Source organism: Haliaeetus albicilla, chromosome 12 (genome assembly GCF_947461875.1).
Source record: "Haliaeetus albicilla chromosome 12, bHalAlb1.1, whole genome shotgun sequence".
In the NCBI taxonomy this organism is placed as follows: Eukaryota; Metazoa; Chordata; class Aves; order Accipitriformes; family Accipitridae; genus Haliaeetus; species Haliaeetus albicilla.
Window position 1 is genome coordinate 37,237,283 of NC_091494.1, and position 17,768 is coordinate 37,255,050.

The window sequence follows — 17,768 nt, forward strand, 5'->3', positions numbered from 1 at the left end:
CTTTCTGCAGTTGACTTGCTCTTCCCTCTTGCTGTTGTGCAGAGAATTTTCCATGCTGGCTTCTTCACTCTGCTTTATCACCTTCAGCAGCCAGCCTTACCTAATCCCAGACTGTGTCAATCAATGATCCCTCTTCTCCTGCATTTATATCTTTCCTTACTTTCAACTTTTCACTGTTTTCAACAACATCTGTCTCTGCTGACAAGTGTTTTTGAACAGATGCCACACTGCACCTTGTCAGATCTCTTCAGATATGTGCATCTGGATGACTTTTCTGCATGCAAGAAAAAGAATTGGCATCTTTATTTAGTCTTCTATGCATATATCAAATAATGGTTTCAAGGTAGTTTAAGTTGGAACTAAATAGGTGTGATTCTTGTGAGAGTTTGATTACTTTTCATGGTATACAGTACTGCTGTGCATAATGAAATTATAATCATCTCAATATTTTCCTATAATTACTTTTGCAGCAAATGTAACATGGTGAAACTGTGAAATATTCCCCACCATTCCTGAAAGGTTGAATGTCTAAAGATGATGATAGGTAGGTCCCTTTCAGTGATAACAAATGTTTGAATTCATAGTAACTGACCCACAGCTGCTTTTTGAGTTGTAGGGCAATTGTTCTGTTGATTTCTTCTTGCCCCAATCACATGTGTGCTCCGCAACTTGTTTAATTACCTTTTTGATCTTGACCAAGTCCTCTTGCCAGACTTTGATTCTGAAGTAAAACAGAGGAGAGACAGAGATGTTAACAATGAGTTTAGTCTGAATACCTTAACATAGAAAAGCAAGTGAATAAACCCATTCTTCTCCCACTTCCTTTCAATTTTTATCCCTTGCTATGTACTGTATTGATGATAGGTTTTTCTGACTTCTCACACCACACTCCCAATCTTTCCTTTTTTTGATATCATCTTTTCCTGCATTTTACAGGTGTGTCAAAGTGGTGCTAGCATCAGACGAACTCCAGCTACTGAGTTCCTTTAATACCACAATTTCAGAGCAGGATGAAGGAATCCCTTTGTCTAAAATAGATCACATTTTAACTTTATTCATCTCTGACAAATTGCTACCTACCAGTATAGAGGTGGCTGGATTGCTGTATGTAAAAACAGCAGGCTGCGGAGCATGCAAAGTTTCATCAGCCTGTTTTGCACATAGGTCATAGAAGGTGCTTAAAGGTTTTGTGTACATTTAAATAATTTTCATTATCTTTCTTGTCACAGTTGATTCTTTGTCTCAAATTTACTTTAGCTTTCCTCACCTCTAAAGTTGTCCTTATCACAATGTTCTTGAGGGTAACAGAGGAGAATCTGGTTCTGTTTTTCATCGCTTCTGTAGTTTTGTCTGTGCTTTTATAGAATGACTCATCATGGAAAAGAAAATAGCTATTGGCAAGCTGTGTTCCTAAAAAAAAAAAAAAAAAAAACCCACCCAAAAAACCAACCAACTAAAAAAAACCCAACAACAAAACCCAGGTTTATTTGTCAGGCAGATAAAATGAACTAATATGGTCAGCAAACTGGAAAGCTATTTACCCTGTTGTTTAGTCTGACTTCTGAGTGTGGAGTTCAGATTTTCTAGGGGCGTTTTACTGCCTTGGCACCTGCTTATGTGACCAGTTCCCCTGACATTGGGGAAAAGTAAACCTTGTCACAGTACCAGGTGGTGTATCTTAAGCTTACTCAATGTGGTCCTGTTCATTTTTGAGTCTAGTTTTCTTTTATGTGAGGTTATTTGTCCATTGCCATTCAAGTATGATCTGTCTTGAAATAATCAGTCACTGATGGCAGATATGCAAGTATCAGTACAATATTAAAACCTTTTCTACCGTTTAATGGGTTGTGTTCTGGACCTCCTATGCTGGCAAAGACCTACATTTGTTCAGTGCATTCTACTCTGGGATGGTGGTTTTTCACACACATCTTTGAACTGTTGTAGTACTTCCCCCCCCCCCCCCGCCCCCCCCCATCTTGTTTTGTGTCAGTATTAGGGCCTATTATGCTTTGTAGCAGTACTAAACTGCCACCTTAAAATGAATGCTGAAAATTGTTGCTGTTTCTTTTTAATGATTTAATTTAGGAGATATCTGAGAAAGTGTATTTTATACAAGCCTCACGAGCCTAAGTTTCCCTTAGGCATAGAGCAGCAGTGTGATGCATTGTGCTTTCGTACTGTGATAGTTGCAAGATATCAAAACCAATCTTAACACTGAAGGAGGCATCAAATGGGAAGAAAAGCCTTAGAGTAGTAAGCTCACAGTCTGTATTGCAGTGCACTATGAACTGATGCATGCACCAACTTCAGGTCTTCTGAGTAGTTGAGACCGCATGTTGGAATTGTTCTAATGTTTGTAAAGCCGTTAATAGTTTCTGATTAAATGCAATAATGCAGGATTAGAGTCATCCTTCATAACATGAGGCACGTTCATAAGTCTGAGCAGAACTGAAGTCTCCATGAATGATTCCCTGTATCACTGAAACCAGGAAGAGTGCTACAGTTTGCTTCAATGGATGACTAGACTGGGATATAAAATACAGGCTGTAGTGGGAAATTTGGCTTGATTGTCTGATTTTGGACATAATGGAAGGAGAAAATTATTAGAAGGGATTTGGCTAGAGAGCAGAGGTGTTTTGAGGCATGATCTGGAGGTATCGAAGTCTATAAAAATATATAAGCTTCATCAGTGTTTGACCTTTTTGAGTGGAACTTTAGAAAAACTTTCAAAGTCTAGAAGCCATTATGGAAAACACTTTTCCAAGAGATGTTTTTTTCCAAAATTTACTGGTTTACCTGACATGAGGATTCTGATTGACAGACAGAATGGCCAAGCCTCTGCACCTGAAGTGGCTTAGTGGTAGTCCAGTGACTGAGCTCATTCAGCTGTAATATCTGGTTGTTTTTAAAGTATTTTTTTATCCCTCATTTTTTATTGTTTTGTGCTTTTTTAGAAAAACAAAAAACATGAGCTTTAAATGCAAAATCATGGATTCAGCTTTGGAAACCAAGCATGTGCCTCTTGTGTGGAGCCCAGTTTAAGGCAATAGGGTTATCTGCTCATGTCCATTTGCATGGAACAACATTCAAGACTGGGCATCAGTGTAGTCCATGAATCCATAAATAAGTGTTACAGATAAATTCTTGGGTAAAATCTATGGTACTGTTCACCAGGGAAAACATTACTCAACAACTCTAAATGTTCAGATTAAGGGCCTTGGTCTGGGTACCAAACTGGGGGGGGGGGGGAATTATCTTCCTCCTTGTCTCAGCAATGTGGTTATGAGCACTGTCCTTGAAGCCTTGAAGGCAGACAGCAGACAATCTGATTGCTTTTCAAATTGAATGCCTCACCTGCTGTTTGTAAACGTGTTCTTCTCTCATTTACCCTGTTACCGAACAGTCATTGATTTCTGTTGCATGTGTTTTTAAAGCAGCAACATCCAAGATTGGACACAAATGCAGAGCCTGTCTGCTTAGCGAGGTATCCAGCTTAAAATTGAAACTACTTAAGAAACTCTTGCCAATCCTTTTTGTTGTTATTGATTCTGCTAATAAGGAAAATGAACACAGCTGAAGAGAACACACAGGTTATTAATGCACACCTGCCATGGAAAATGTGAATTTAGAAATTACATGTGAATTGCATTTGACTTGAATACAGGTGAAGGATAGCTTCACAGCAGAAGAGTGGTTAAGGCTGTATGAACCTATGTATGCCACTTCTTCCATTAGAACAGAATAAATTGCAAACCTACTGATGCCAGTGTTGTGACAGGGCAAAGTTTTTTTTCATTGTTCTGGAAGAGGATCTGTGTTTTCAGTAAGAAAAAGGCACAGTGGATTTATCAAATGCAGACTTGGTATTATGTAGGGATTGTGTATATCTTTAATGGTATGTGGTTTTATTTTGCTTGTTGTCTGTCATTTTTACAATGTGTCTTAGTTATATTGGTTCAATTCTCATGTGCATACCTGATCGGTTTTCCTGCCCCGCAACTTTGATTTTTATAACAGTACTGGGAGGCCTCTAGCTCATCCTACCTGTTGTGTCAGGTATTGTGCAAATGCATAATGGAATATAGGCTTAGTTTCCATGTAATATCATTGCTGACACACAAGACAAAGTGTGGGTAAAGGAGATTTAATCAAAGCCCGGAAGACAGAGAAGAGCAGAGACTTAGGCTGTGATTTTTTTTTTTTTTAAGGAGGTCATTCTCCTTTTTATTATTATTATTTTTAATTTTTGAAAGTATCCCTAGTAATTGAAACATGAGTGCAAAGGAAAAAAATCTGCTTCAGGATGGGATTAATTCAAGTGCTGAAGTTAAGTCTAGTTTGCCTTCAGATTTCAGAAAATGAAATTCACTTAGTATTCTGGTCTGAACTGTCTTCTAATGTAGGTGCCCCAAATTTCCCTGTGGCTCTCTGCTGACTATGTATGCTGTCTAGAATTGGCTAATGTAATTACTACCTACAATCAAATGCAAGACTCCTGAGTTCACCTAGCTATGAGCCTTTTGCATCCTTATAGTTCTTTAATTTATAAATGACAAGATGCTGGTGTGAGACAGAGCAGTATGACAATATGTTTAATTCCAGCATTAAAGGATGACTTGATTACACTTTTCTGTAGTTAGTTTTTGAGTATTTGCTACTCTTCATGAGAATACTTATCTCCATATCTTTCTGGAAGCAAAGTGGCTTCCAAGGTGTCTCTAAGGAGTGCCTTATGTTAACTATTCCACATGTTAAAGGATAAAGAATACTATAGCGTTTTCAATGACTTGCCTTGGGCCAAAAGCCACATTCATTTCTTCACAATAGAGCTACTGATGTGACAATATATAATTAAGGCATGTGGAGTTACAAGCAGTTTTATCAAAGAATATACAATGGCATTGTACCATTCCATTAAAAGGTGGACTGCATTCTTCCTTATACAAATAAGATTGGTGATTAATCACTTGGATTTGGAGGAAGGGTCTTGCGTTTCTAGGGCCAAAATTTTTGAATGTACTGCCACACAATCTTAAATGTGTGGAAATCCACTGATGGCAATAAAACCAGGCTGATTTACACCACCAATGAATGAATGAATTGTAGTTTTTCTCTGCTTTGGATGGTATTGCATATTATTGATTATATATCCTCATTCTAATATATGTAGAGCATTCCACCAGCTCTTGCTGTCAATGTGCTGACTAAACTGTTTACCCTTTGTATATGATTCTGACTTTATCAGCTTTTTCCCTGCTGGAATGTTCACCACAGAGTGTACTTTGCTGCACAAGTCTGTGGACAAAGTAAATTGCCTTGAATGGTCTTGCTCAGGTGCTGTAATGCTTTTCAGGCCAGCATTTTTTACACAGAAAAGCAAGACATGTCAGCCTTGGTCCTTAATATGGATTATATCCAGATACAAGCAGATCAGACAGTATAATTGGTGAAAGCTCATGTCTGTACAGATTCACAAGCCTTATGCAAACATTGTAATTTTAAGTACTTCAAAATAGTATATTCATGCATAGCTGTGTCCTTTGTAATTATTTCTGTTATTGAATTCTTCATGTTTTGGACTGACTTTTGCAGCACCATGAGGAGAGAGAAAGGATGAGAACCCCTAGGTTTGGATCATAAGACAGACTACAGGAATTTGAAATAAAAATTTAAAGAATCATGTGATTTTACTTTAAGGTTTTCTTAAACTTACTATTGAAACAAATGTCAAAACAAGCATCGCTTTGCTGTCTTGCACAAAGATTAAAAAGAAAAAAAGCAGAGTCAAAGAGCAGGTCTGTTAAAGCAGCAGGCCAAAGGAGCTTGGGCTTGTCTTCCAGGTCTAGCACTGTTTGACTATCACAAATTGTTGCTGTCACAATGTTAAGGAACACCTGAGATTATGTAAGTGTCTTTTGTTCCTTACCAATTAAATGCTGAAGTTTTAGTTGCGTATATTCTTTAGACACTGTCTATAGTTGTCCCTGTTCCTGTTATAGATACTGACTGTTAGTGAAATTCAGTATGGATGCTCACAGAGGAAGGAGTCAGCTGATGAGACTTCTGCATGTATACTTACCTCCTGGGCTAGCCATTTAATTGAATCTAAAATCAATTTTCAATTAGTGGTGGTTTGGCACCTCATATTAGCTGTTAGAATTGTGAATAAAGGTAAAGAGAAAAGCATGCAAATCTATAATTACTTTTACCTTAATGAAATGAACATTAGCAGCATTAGGAGGAGATGTGCTGAGTACTGAAGAAAGAGTTCAGAAGGATAGTTAACACTGACGTGTCCAGAGATGCTAACCTTTACCAGGCTGGCAATGTGCTTGGTATTACTGCATTTATCAAGGCCAGGACAGGTAGATAGATGTTGTTTTGACTGCTGTTTGGGAAATGGTGCAGCCCTACACAATGCCCCTGTATTTTAGGTTATTTTCCCTCTTCAAATGGAAACAAAAACTCATGGTAGGTCAGTCAACACTTATGTCTTAAACTAGCTCTGCGGCTGGAAAAAAAAAAACCTGGAAACCTCAAACTGATTTTCTTTCAGTGAGAAAGACTTGACAGGTCCGATTCAGACAGAAATGATTGAAAACTGTACATATGGCATGTATGTCTGAATGCCCTGGAGAATAAAACTGCAAGTGGAGTTTCCATTACTAGTTGGCTTAAAAGTTTCTCTTCCCCAGTTTCCAACAAGTTCTACTTCTGTAAACAGCCAAGGTGATTTCTTTGAAGTGTTTCATTAGAAAGTCTGCCAAGGTCTTTCACAGGCTTTTGGGATATGTTTGACTAACAGTGGAGAAGTAGCTGGAATGTTGTAAGGACAAACTGGATGGTCTTCAGATTTCATTACTTTCCTGCATTACGTGGACTGTCCCATTAAAGGACAAATGAGCAGCATTAAGAAAACCAAAAACCCACCATGCAATTCCCATTAGTAAATCACAAGTTATGAAAGTAATTTAATAATGCACATGTGGTATCTGAAGTATGAATTAGTAAAATCTTTTTCACTTCAAGCAGCATTGTCTGACAGCTGTAGTTGTTTGTCTGGGTTTTTTTAATGCTCACCCCAAACTCCTTAAAACTAGAGTAGCAAGAAAATCCCCAACAATATCTGAACATAGGATCTTGCTACTGAACACCTACTTATATGCCTCTTCCTTAGCTGTATTTTAAAAACACAGGGATGGCATGGAGCACTGGCTGATCGTCTTATTACTGTGTGCATTTCTGAAACAGCTACTACAGTTCTTAATGACAAACTGTTGAATTTTGCTTAGGCTTATTAATCCTCTTATGGGTGCTATGATTCCACTTCTAGCAGGACTACTTCTGTGCTATTGCTAAGGACTGGACTTGAAAGCCTGCGTCCCATCCTGCAGCAAATGCACATCAAATATATTTGCAGTAAGCAGGGTTTTATCTCTTTGGTCTCCTGCCAATTCTAACAACACCCCATTTTCTGCTTTGCTCCCTGGTGAGTGTTAGAGTAGCCCCAGAGCTATGCTGATTTAGTTTGAGTGCTCAAGGCCCCAGGACTGTTCTGTGAGCAAGGGTTGAGCAAGTCACTGGAGATTCCTCCTATCATACTCACTTTTCCTTGGTTGTTCCCTTCATACAGACTGGCACCATATCGATTCTTTGCTGCTGGAATGGTCCCTGGAGAATGGACTAGTGCTGTTAGCATACTGATGTATTGGTGTCCTTTGCTGTTCTTCATACTCCAAGTCAAATATAGGTAGTAATGGAAAAGTTGCAAGAAAGTTTGAATCCTCCTATGGATTTTTTTTGCTGTCTTAATGTTGTTATCATTGGCTGGCTAATACATATGGTTTTCGTCAGATATACTGTGGCTACAGATGGCCTTGATTTAGCATCCAAGCTTAAATCTCTTCCAGTTCTATCAAAGTTCAGTTCTAGGCTGGATCTTAGTTTTCTGATTCAGCCCCATTTCTACTGTTTACAGTAGTAATTACAGTAATTCATAGCAAAAAGACCATCTGTTGTGATGCAGTTGAAATTGATTTCCTGCAAACAGTCCTGTGAATATATTGATTAGTATATTTTTATGTGAATTGTTTTATAAATTGATTTTTTTTATTTTCAAAGAAATTTTTAGGTATGTGTGACAGTTCTAAGCAGCAAATAGTGTTTTTTTTACTACAGTTTCTTTTTAGGCTTAGCAGTAGGGCAGTTTGAAGACGAGATAATTCCTTTGAAGTCAGTGTTTTTTTCACTACTGCATTGCTAAATAAGGTTGCTGGGGGAGAAGGAAAATAGGTGCTTATTTATCTTCTATATTTTGTGTAGTTAATGCTGTATTTTCTTTCCCTTCTCTACTCCATAGACCCATAAGGCACTCTGGTTTTGAATTAACTGTTGTGAAGCAGTCCTGTTTGTACAACTGAAAGAGGGATGTTTGATGATGGCCCTGTCCTATTGGCTTTGACAGAATCTGGATGAAGTCCTTAGTGCTGTAGTGAGTAACCTGCATTAGAGAGGTGGCAGTGGTAACAGGATGCTCTTGTTGAAACAGCACATAAAATACGTGGTGACAAACAGTAGCAAGAATGCAGTATGTCTAGGAGAAGGCAGCTGCTGTGAAGGTGCAGCCTTCACCATATAGAAGATTTGGGTACAATTTTATAGGAAGATGCCTTACAAACAAATCTCCTTGAAAACACTGGTCATATACAGAGATATATTTCTTGCACGTTTTCTAGTGCGTCTCAACTCTTCTGTGTTGCTCCTTGTTAACTCTTCTATGTCAGTGCTGTGATTCTTCAAAGGCAAAGAAGAGTACCAGTCAATAAATACTTAATAATAGTATGAATTATGTAAGATAGAATATGCAGCTGTTATAGGAGGAAGCATAGAGATTAATGGGTCTGGGTACGGAATGCCATAAAACCCAAAATACCCTGAATCTTTACAGGCAAAACAGCATTAGCTGTGATAAAATGAATGTTTGCAATTGTTTCTACAATTTCTGAATGTTTATTGTAATGTTAAATGGGCTTATGTGTGAGAAGCCATTGGCAACTGGAATTAAATTTTCCCTAAACATGTATAATTTATGGCATGCTTATTCTCTGTAATAAGTAAGAAGTTAAAGGCTTAAGGAGCTTCAGATGAACTGCAGCAGTGTCTCAATAAGCTTCTACATTTTACTGAGTACTTCAGTTATCTTTAATGACTTTACTGTTGAAGTGTTCTAAAAGTTTATTTACCAGTCTCTGTTTACATTAATTAGTATAGTTATTTCAAAATCAAAACATTTACAAGCACTTTAGCCTAAGATGTCTTACTCTTGTCTCATTTTATAAAGTTCCTAATTGTCTTGTTTAACACCAATATTGACAGCTGCAAGCAAAAAATAAAAATGTGTATTATTTCTGTCCCTGAACCAAATAAAAGGAGCTGTATGTAATGCTGTGGAGAAAAATCACCAAAATGAAAACGTTGCAGAGAACTGTCCATCATCTTTTTCAGACTTCTATTCAGCTAGTGATTGCGGATTAATAAAGTTTTTGGTATACCAGTCAAAAGGCTGGTGCTGGACCCACTTGAAAATTAGACCATACAGCAAAGCTGTGCTTTTCATGCTGACTCAGGTAACAGCAGTTTTCTGCTGAGACCAATGCTCTATCAGCACAGGCTTTGTCTCATCTGCACCAAGGTAATACCAGAGTTCCCACTATAATTTTACAGGGGAATGGCTGATGTGAATTATGTCCCTCTTCTTTCAGTGAATACAAAGATAAAGTAGGGAGTGGTCTGCTGTCTTGCACCTGAAATATTTATTTACATATGCAGAAAATCTTCCAAGATGTTACCAGAGTGCTGGGAGCTTTGTGTAACTGAAATTCTTTATTTCACTATGTCACTTAATCCATATTGCATAGCTTTTTTGTTTCCTTCAACACTTTCAGTGACAGAACATTGTTATTCTCAGAACCTTTGACTGCCTGTGATAATTCCACTGAAGAATAATCAGTCTGGGAATTTTGTAACTAGGCATAATTTGCATCACTTTTTTTCAGCTCTGTGCATTGATTATTGCTACTGAACATTTAAAGATAAATTAATGCTGTGACATACCAGAATTGCCATAATAAATAGGAAAATTGCCAAGCCTTTCTTCAGGTTCAGAAAGAACTAGCCTGTGTGTGCGTGTGCAAATCCTGCAGTTTGTGCAACACTGTGAAATACGGATAATAGTCTGCAAATACAGAATAGGCATCTTTATTACTCTTCTGGCAACTTCAGTATTTTAAAATTTATATTCACCAGAGACAGGATGCCTTGGATCAGGTAATACTACATTTGAACCTGACAGTCCTTTACAAGCAAGGACAGCTCAGCAGTGAATATTAAATTGTAAAAATAAGGAAGAGTTCTTTCAAAGGGCAGAATACATTGGTAATGTCATGTGTTATAACCTATAAACTGTACCTGTATAAATACTTGAAAGGCTGTCAGGCTTTTTAGAGAAAACCTTGATGTCTCCACCAAATAAATCTTTCTAAAATGTTGACCCTCTAATTTTCCTGAGGCAGCTCAGCTATGGAGAAATCATCATGATCAGGAATGCTCCATGAACTGTTATTTTCTGTGATAACAGGTGTTTGTCAAACTTCTCTTATGGCTGTAGCCTGCACATGGAATTATGTAGTGATGCATAGGAAGGGAGAGTGAAAGCACTGGAATGCTGCTAGTCATCTTTGCAATTTTCTGAACAAGTATCTGCCTTTTTAGTGCTTTCAGTTATCACTATTTCTGAGGAGAACTTATGGTTCTGCATAGAAAGTGATGTTTGGGGCATTTTTAGTAAAAGATAAATCTCCTTTGTTCCACTTCAAAACACGTCATATGCGTTTCAGGACTTACTCATTTCAAGCTATCCCGGCAGATTAGTGCTGCAATTACCAGTCATGGCAACTAGACAATATTGGTGATACAATGAATCACAGTATCAATAACAAATGAGCTCTAGCTAATTGCTAACTTTAATTGATGTTAAACCGAGACCAAACCTCATAGTTGGTAAATGGTTTCTGGACACTGTAGCTAGACTTAAGTTTGGGTCTTTACTCTTTGTCCAGGAATTTGTCTAATGAATACTGTGCATGTACAGTGTTCTGTGGTGAAGAGTTCCAGAGTTTACCTGCATCTTTTGTGGAGGAGAAAAAAACCCATCTCCTTTGCTTTCAGTCTGCATCCCACTAGTATATTTGATGCCTCACCTTTACCCATGTAGCAGTTACTTCTCCTTTTGTGATCCTTCCAATGGTTTTCTGCCTTTTGGGGCAGGCCTGATGTTAAGTAGTATCAAGAAGTTTTGTCCATTGCGTGTTTTAGGACTCCTTAAATACTGAGGAAAGAAAGAATGGGCATTTCCTCCTTTCAGGCAAAACACTATCAAGTAGGCCCTTGTACTTGGCCTTTGTGAGGAGTGTAGAGGAAGGGTGCTTATCCAAAGAAGAATTATGCAGACAAGAAAAAGCCTTTGTTGCCAGCACTTTGAGTTGTATTAACTGGTGAAAGAGCTGTCAGCTCTGAATGACTGAGGTGCATCGCATCTCATATCCTCAGCACAGGTCCTGTGTGAGAAGTCAAAGTACACCAAGGGATTCTCTAACTGGATTCTGCTCTTTGGGAAGGAAAATACTGAGCAACAAACAGCATATATGCATATAGTTTTCCATGTGTCAGTTAGCTGAGGTACTGTGGGGACCTCTTGCCATTCTGACCAATGTTTTAGTGTTTCTCTTTGCTCCCTTTTCAGCTTTCTTGTATCTACCTCATGGCTACCTTATGTTGCATAGAAGGGTCTAAGTTCTCTGGGTCAAAGATCTTTTTAGTTCAGTGCTTGAACAGCACCTGAAATAACCAGTGCAGAGTTCTGGTCTTGCTATCTGTAACGTATTACAAAGAGCCTGCAAGCAAAATTGGCTCATGAAACCACATTTCACATATGGAATTTATAGGTTTTGGCTGGGACTTTTAAATTATCTAACCTTATTTTTATTTCTTCCTGGTTTGGATAGTAAATTAGTTGAATTTTGGCATACAAAAAACAATGCCAGTCCAGGGAAAGCAGTAAGAAGATATTCCAGAATTTTTCACTGTATGTGCCTCATGCTTACTCAGGTGTAGTGGAGGGTTTTACAAAAAGATTCTTCAATAAATTCCCACTCTGAAAGTGGCTTGTGTGGGCCACGCTACCTGACCACTGTGGCTTCTTCTTTTGACTTGTTTAGTTTTTGCCTGGTAGGACATGCTTAGTGACCTACAAAAGAAAAGGGTTGAGAAATTCATTCTTTTGAAGAATGAGATAGCTAGTGCCCTTCAGGCACGTACTGTTAAAGGACAGGACTAATGCTGCCAATATTATCCTTGTTTTTCTCTTACAGAGAAATTTAACTTTGAGCATGGTGTTATTTTTAGCTGCCTTTTTAGGCAGCTCTGGGTATGTTGCTACAGTCTTCAGGGCAAATTTTCAGTAGTGGCTGGAGGACTGTACTGTGCAGCTCAGAAAAGCGGCTTTGAGTCATCTTTATACTTTACTTAGACACAGCTGGAGGTGCTGAATTTACTCTCCTTAAAGCTGTTTTAATGAGCTCCAGTGGTAGCCAAAATGGCCAGCAATTGGCTCTTGCAGAGTCTTGGCCATGTCCCTTTCTCTAATCACAGGCACCCGTGACCAGAGCAGTGCCTGCAGAGCCAGTCGTTGCCTTGGTATGGCAGGATGACACTCCTTAACTGCTAGTCTGGATAGCATTGGCTGAAAAGATTCATTTCTGCATGGAAATTGAGTTTTAAATGAATGATTTTCAGATAACAGTTTTTGTGCATACAAGGTATTGATGAGAACGAAGAAATGAATAAACTAAAGCCTTTCTGACAAACACAAATTGGGAAAGCTTCAGCAAAATTGAAGTGTGATAGCTGGTTCCTATGTTGTTATGTTCTTCTCTAGGCCATCTGCTGTGCAGATTTAGCAGCTGAATAGGAAATGAGGAAATCTCTGGGCAAACAGATTGAGACAGAGTGCCCACCTGAGAAGAACAGGTTGGGAATGCTTTGGCTGGCTAGTGAAGGAAGCTGGTTTATGTAGATGCTGCAGGAGGAGAAAGTAGTGAACACACTTTAAAATTGTGAAATGTGTGGGCATCTTCTTCCACATTTTTGGTAGGATGCTGGACAAGGTGCTTCAGTTTCCTTCATTTTCCACATAGGCGACTCTGTGAAGCCTGGTTTACCAAAACACTTAGGACCCCATTGCAAACAAAATCTATGTGCTTGAATGCAGGGTGGTATGCTCTATAACATGAAATACAAAGGCAGACTACCTCTAAGGGATTTCAAAAGGCGCTCAGCACTAGTTAACAGAGTAGAACGGTGGCTCAGAAATGGAGCACCAGGCAATACGTGTGCCTAAGTTAGTTTGTTAAAATAACATGTGTTCTCTGTCTCTTCAAAAGGCTGTAGACTAGTGCAGCCACACAATGGGGCTGAATTATGGTTGCTTAGGTCAGCTTGCTTCTGGCTTTTTTTCTGACCTTAGAGTGTTTGGCTTTGCAGCCTTGATTATGCTGTTTAAACAGGGGGTATTTGTGTATTGTTTTTACAGGAGGTTCAATGGATAATAATGACTAGGTTGTTTTTTTCTTCTTGATTTTGCACACAGTTAAAGGAATATATTCCAAGAAAGCTTTCCTAAATTATTTTTGTGATTCTCTCTTTGGCTTTAATTGGTAAATTACTTCTTCCAAGTCTGTGAGATGGAGAGTCTCGTTTCCTGGAGTGATTTGATTGGCAATTTAGAGATGATTTGTTAAACTGAAAGAGCGTATTTCATAAGATTAAATATGAAATTGCAGAACTGCTCAAGGGCATAATTGCCCTGCTTTCTCCTAGAAACATTATTGTGTTGGAAGTGTATACAGCAAACATGTTTTTGTAACATTGGTATTGAAAAAGAAACATACTGGTAAATTCCTTGGAGCTGAGAGTCAAGTATTCACTTGATTCTTAAACCTGTTCTTTGCTGCAAACCCCCCAAATTTTATTGTAAATAAACGAACCTTGAACCATAATCTCAGCAGATTTTTAAGTGATCGGTCTCTGTTGCACCCTTTAAGGTTTTTATTTGGTTAATGCTTTTTGGTTTCTTAGCTTGTAAACTCATCTTTTTTTATGTGTACAAGAATTTATTTTGTAACTTTTTTTTACTAAATAGGAGACATTCAGGTCTAGTTGAGCGATTCCAAGACATCTTTAGCTTCAGAGATACCTGTGGCAATGAGTTCCTCTCTCTAGTTATATTGTTTAATTCATTATGCTTTAATATAATTTGAAATCCTCTTACATTTAGAATATTTAGAATACATTTCTTCAATTGAATGGTGAAAGATGATGACTTGGGGTTTTTTTGCCCTTGAATGGAATTTTTTTCCTTTGCACTAGACAATGCAACATGCTGCTACAGCCCAATTATATCATTATGAGACATTTGAATTTTTTTCTTTCTATTTGTGTCTTTTTTGCTGTAATATTTTGATTTAGACACTCAAGCCTGAAAACAGTGACCTATAATTATGAAGGGACATATTCAAAGCTAAACTAAGTCTAAATCAAACTCCACAATGCAGTAAGGAGGTTAAGTTAAAAAAGAACTACTAACTTTGGTCATTTTTAGATTAGCTTACATAGCAGAAGGAGCTGACTACCATTCCTGCTGCTGAAAGCTCATAAGGAGCAGCTTTTACAGCAAAAGACAATATAAAACACCCAATTACAGCACTACACCAGTCTGGCTTTAATAAATAAATCTCATAGACTTCATTATCTTTCCACATATGCTCTAGCAGAAAGGCTCTTTTGGGTTTTTTGCTTTTTCTCATTTGAACTTCCACCAGTGATTTTCTGTATCTAAAATAAATTTTGACCTGCGAAAGAAAAGAAAATTGCAGGCTGTATAATGTTATTCCTCAAGGATTGGGCAGAACAATTGGGTTCTCCCATTGCTGGGAGCACAACTGGGGCAGGGACAAGTTGATGGATCAAAAATGCTTGAACAAAAAGTGTAACTTTTAATAACTAGCCTATGAAGAGACTGGCCAGAGGGATTCTCTAAGATCTCTTCCATATACAGAGCAAGCTCTGAAGTGAGCTGGCAGGGGGCAGGGCACCAAACTGATTGGAGATGTTTTGTCAGCTAGGACAGAAGACAAGACCTCGTACCTTTTAAATTAACAGGACTGATATAGAAAGGCTGCAAATCACTTAAGGCAAAAGATTAATAAAGGCCAGGGTGTCTCTAATGCTTTATGCTATAACTAATTTATTAACAATCTATGCTTAATCTCTCTTATTTGACCTGATGGAGTCATTCACAAATTAAGAGTTTGTTAAATGGATTACCCTTTCAGTCTCTAGGATGTCTGAGTGCAGCATCTCTACTATCTGTTATCACTTATTGCTTGGGACCTTAGCAGACTTTACCTTGTGTTTCAGTAATAGCGTAAATATTGGTGTGGTGGAGCACTGTAGCTGTCACTAACCAGGCAGTTAGATAAACCGCTGATTTTCTTAAAAAATTTTGGCATGCCTTATGTACCCAACTTGGGAGCTTGTTGTTACTTAACCCTTGCTTGTTATATTGAGACCTTCATCAAAGCTGTCTGTGTTTTTATTGACAGAGATGAAAGCGATGTATCACTGTTCATTGCTCTCGCAAAAGCCTCAAATATTTGATACGCTGTCATCCCCTGTTGGACTCTAGTCCTAGAATCCACTACAGTTTTAAAGTCTATCAGGAGCAGCACACATTCTCTCTGGCATAGATAAATATGGAGTATTTAATTCTATAATGAACTTGTCTTTTATTCTGTATTCTAGACTGTTATAGTAAACGAATTTGTATTTTAACTGAAAGAAAAGAGTACTGATCGAAAAATTCACTTATTTCTAGCACGGCTAGTGTAGCAAGGGTGGTGGAGGTGAATCAGTGTCAGGACAAAATGCTTCTTCTTTAAGCCCTCCACTGCTTCACTGTCTTTTGATAAATTCCACATTTCACTGTGAATTAAACCCATGGGTTCTCCTTGTATTGTGTGTCAGAGATCTATGGAATTTGATGAGAGCGCTTCCTTCCAGGTTTTTACACCACCCTACAGGGTGCTTTGTACAGCACTGCCAGAATCTTTGTGGAACTCTACAGCCCGCACTTAAACGTGCACAATAAATGCAGCACTTTCTATTGCACGCCACAGACCTTTTCTGCAGGGGACCTGGTCTAGAAACATGTTGCATTCAGGCATGTGATGAATCAGCAAAACAGCTGTGATAATCCGGTGGGGTTTTTTTGGGGGGGGGGGTGGGAGCCTGTTTGTTGCAGTTACATTCGGCAGCAGCAGCTGTTAATTTCCAGTTAACACTGTTAATATTCCAGTTAACACTGGAATATTAACACTGTTAATATTCCAGTTAACACTGGAATACTGATTCTAAAATAATCAGGTTTATTTCATGTGGCTTTGGAAGATGGTAAGGTAAGTGTGTGTTCTTGCAGAGGCAGGAAAAAGTTTGCTGAGAGTGCTTTAAATAGCTGCTTTGCTATGATATTAGCAACCACTCTGTAAACCCAGACATAAGCTATGACAACATGTGCTGGAAGCAGTTTTCCTGGGTTTCTACAGCTCCAGTTCTTAAGTGTATCTAGCTTTTCTTAAACCAGTGGGAGTTAGTTAGCCAAACACTTCTGGGAATTTCCCAATAACTTAGAAGTTTCTTGAAAATTTGACCCTGAGGTCAAAATGATATTTTTATGTCACCGAGTGGTATTTTTTTCCCTAGCAATATATATATACCATTCTCTTCACAAAATTACCCAGTGCTAATATATGCTGTTTATGGCTTTGGGGTTTTTAAATTAGATTGTGCTGAATCTCTGAATTTGTCAGATTACCAAGCAAGGAGAGCTAAAGATTTGCCAGATGATGATGCCTTTCAATTCCCAAGGGAAGAAATTTCACTTTTTTATGTGAAACGTAACTTTTTTCTGACTACTTTCATCCTAACTAGTGGTAAAGGCAGAAAGCTTGTTAAAGAAATGGGCAAAGAAATGAAGAAGAAATAAAACTGGATTAAGATAAGGCGCAGAAATGAGACTGTGCTGGTGATGGGATGGGAGTTGCAGGAGTTGCTTTTCAACGTTAGGATTCCATGCTGTCAGCCATGGCATTTGATCCACTGAATCCCTAGTCTCCAAAGCCACGGTCATTGTCTCCATCAAAGAAATTCTTCCATCTTAACATAATACTAGTCTGTCTGCCAAGTACGTTAATATATATTCTTCACATAGTTTTATGTCAGACTTCTTTCCCCTGCAAGCTCTACCTGTGGTGATCACTGTTGAAAGCACAGTGAGCCATGCAGCGTGTGTTGCTAATCCTTTCAGCCCCTGTTCTCCCTTCTGCTGTGAGGCCTAAAGTTAATTTTTCACCACAGAGTTTTAGAGGCAAAATATTGTTTAACTGTGGCAAAAAAAAAAAAAGAAAAAAAAAAGCCACTTAAAACATCTGTGAAGGAGTAGGAAAATAATCCTGTTTTCTTTCTGTCTTTGCAAGCATTACCAAAATCTGCTTCCCTACCCTGTCCATATAGTATCTCAGTTTAATCTCCCTATGTAATCTGGGCTCTCTTGCCCCAGGCTGGGGTGGGACTCTCAGTTTGAAGGGGCCATTCAG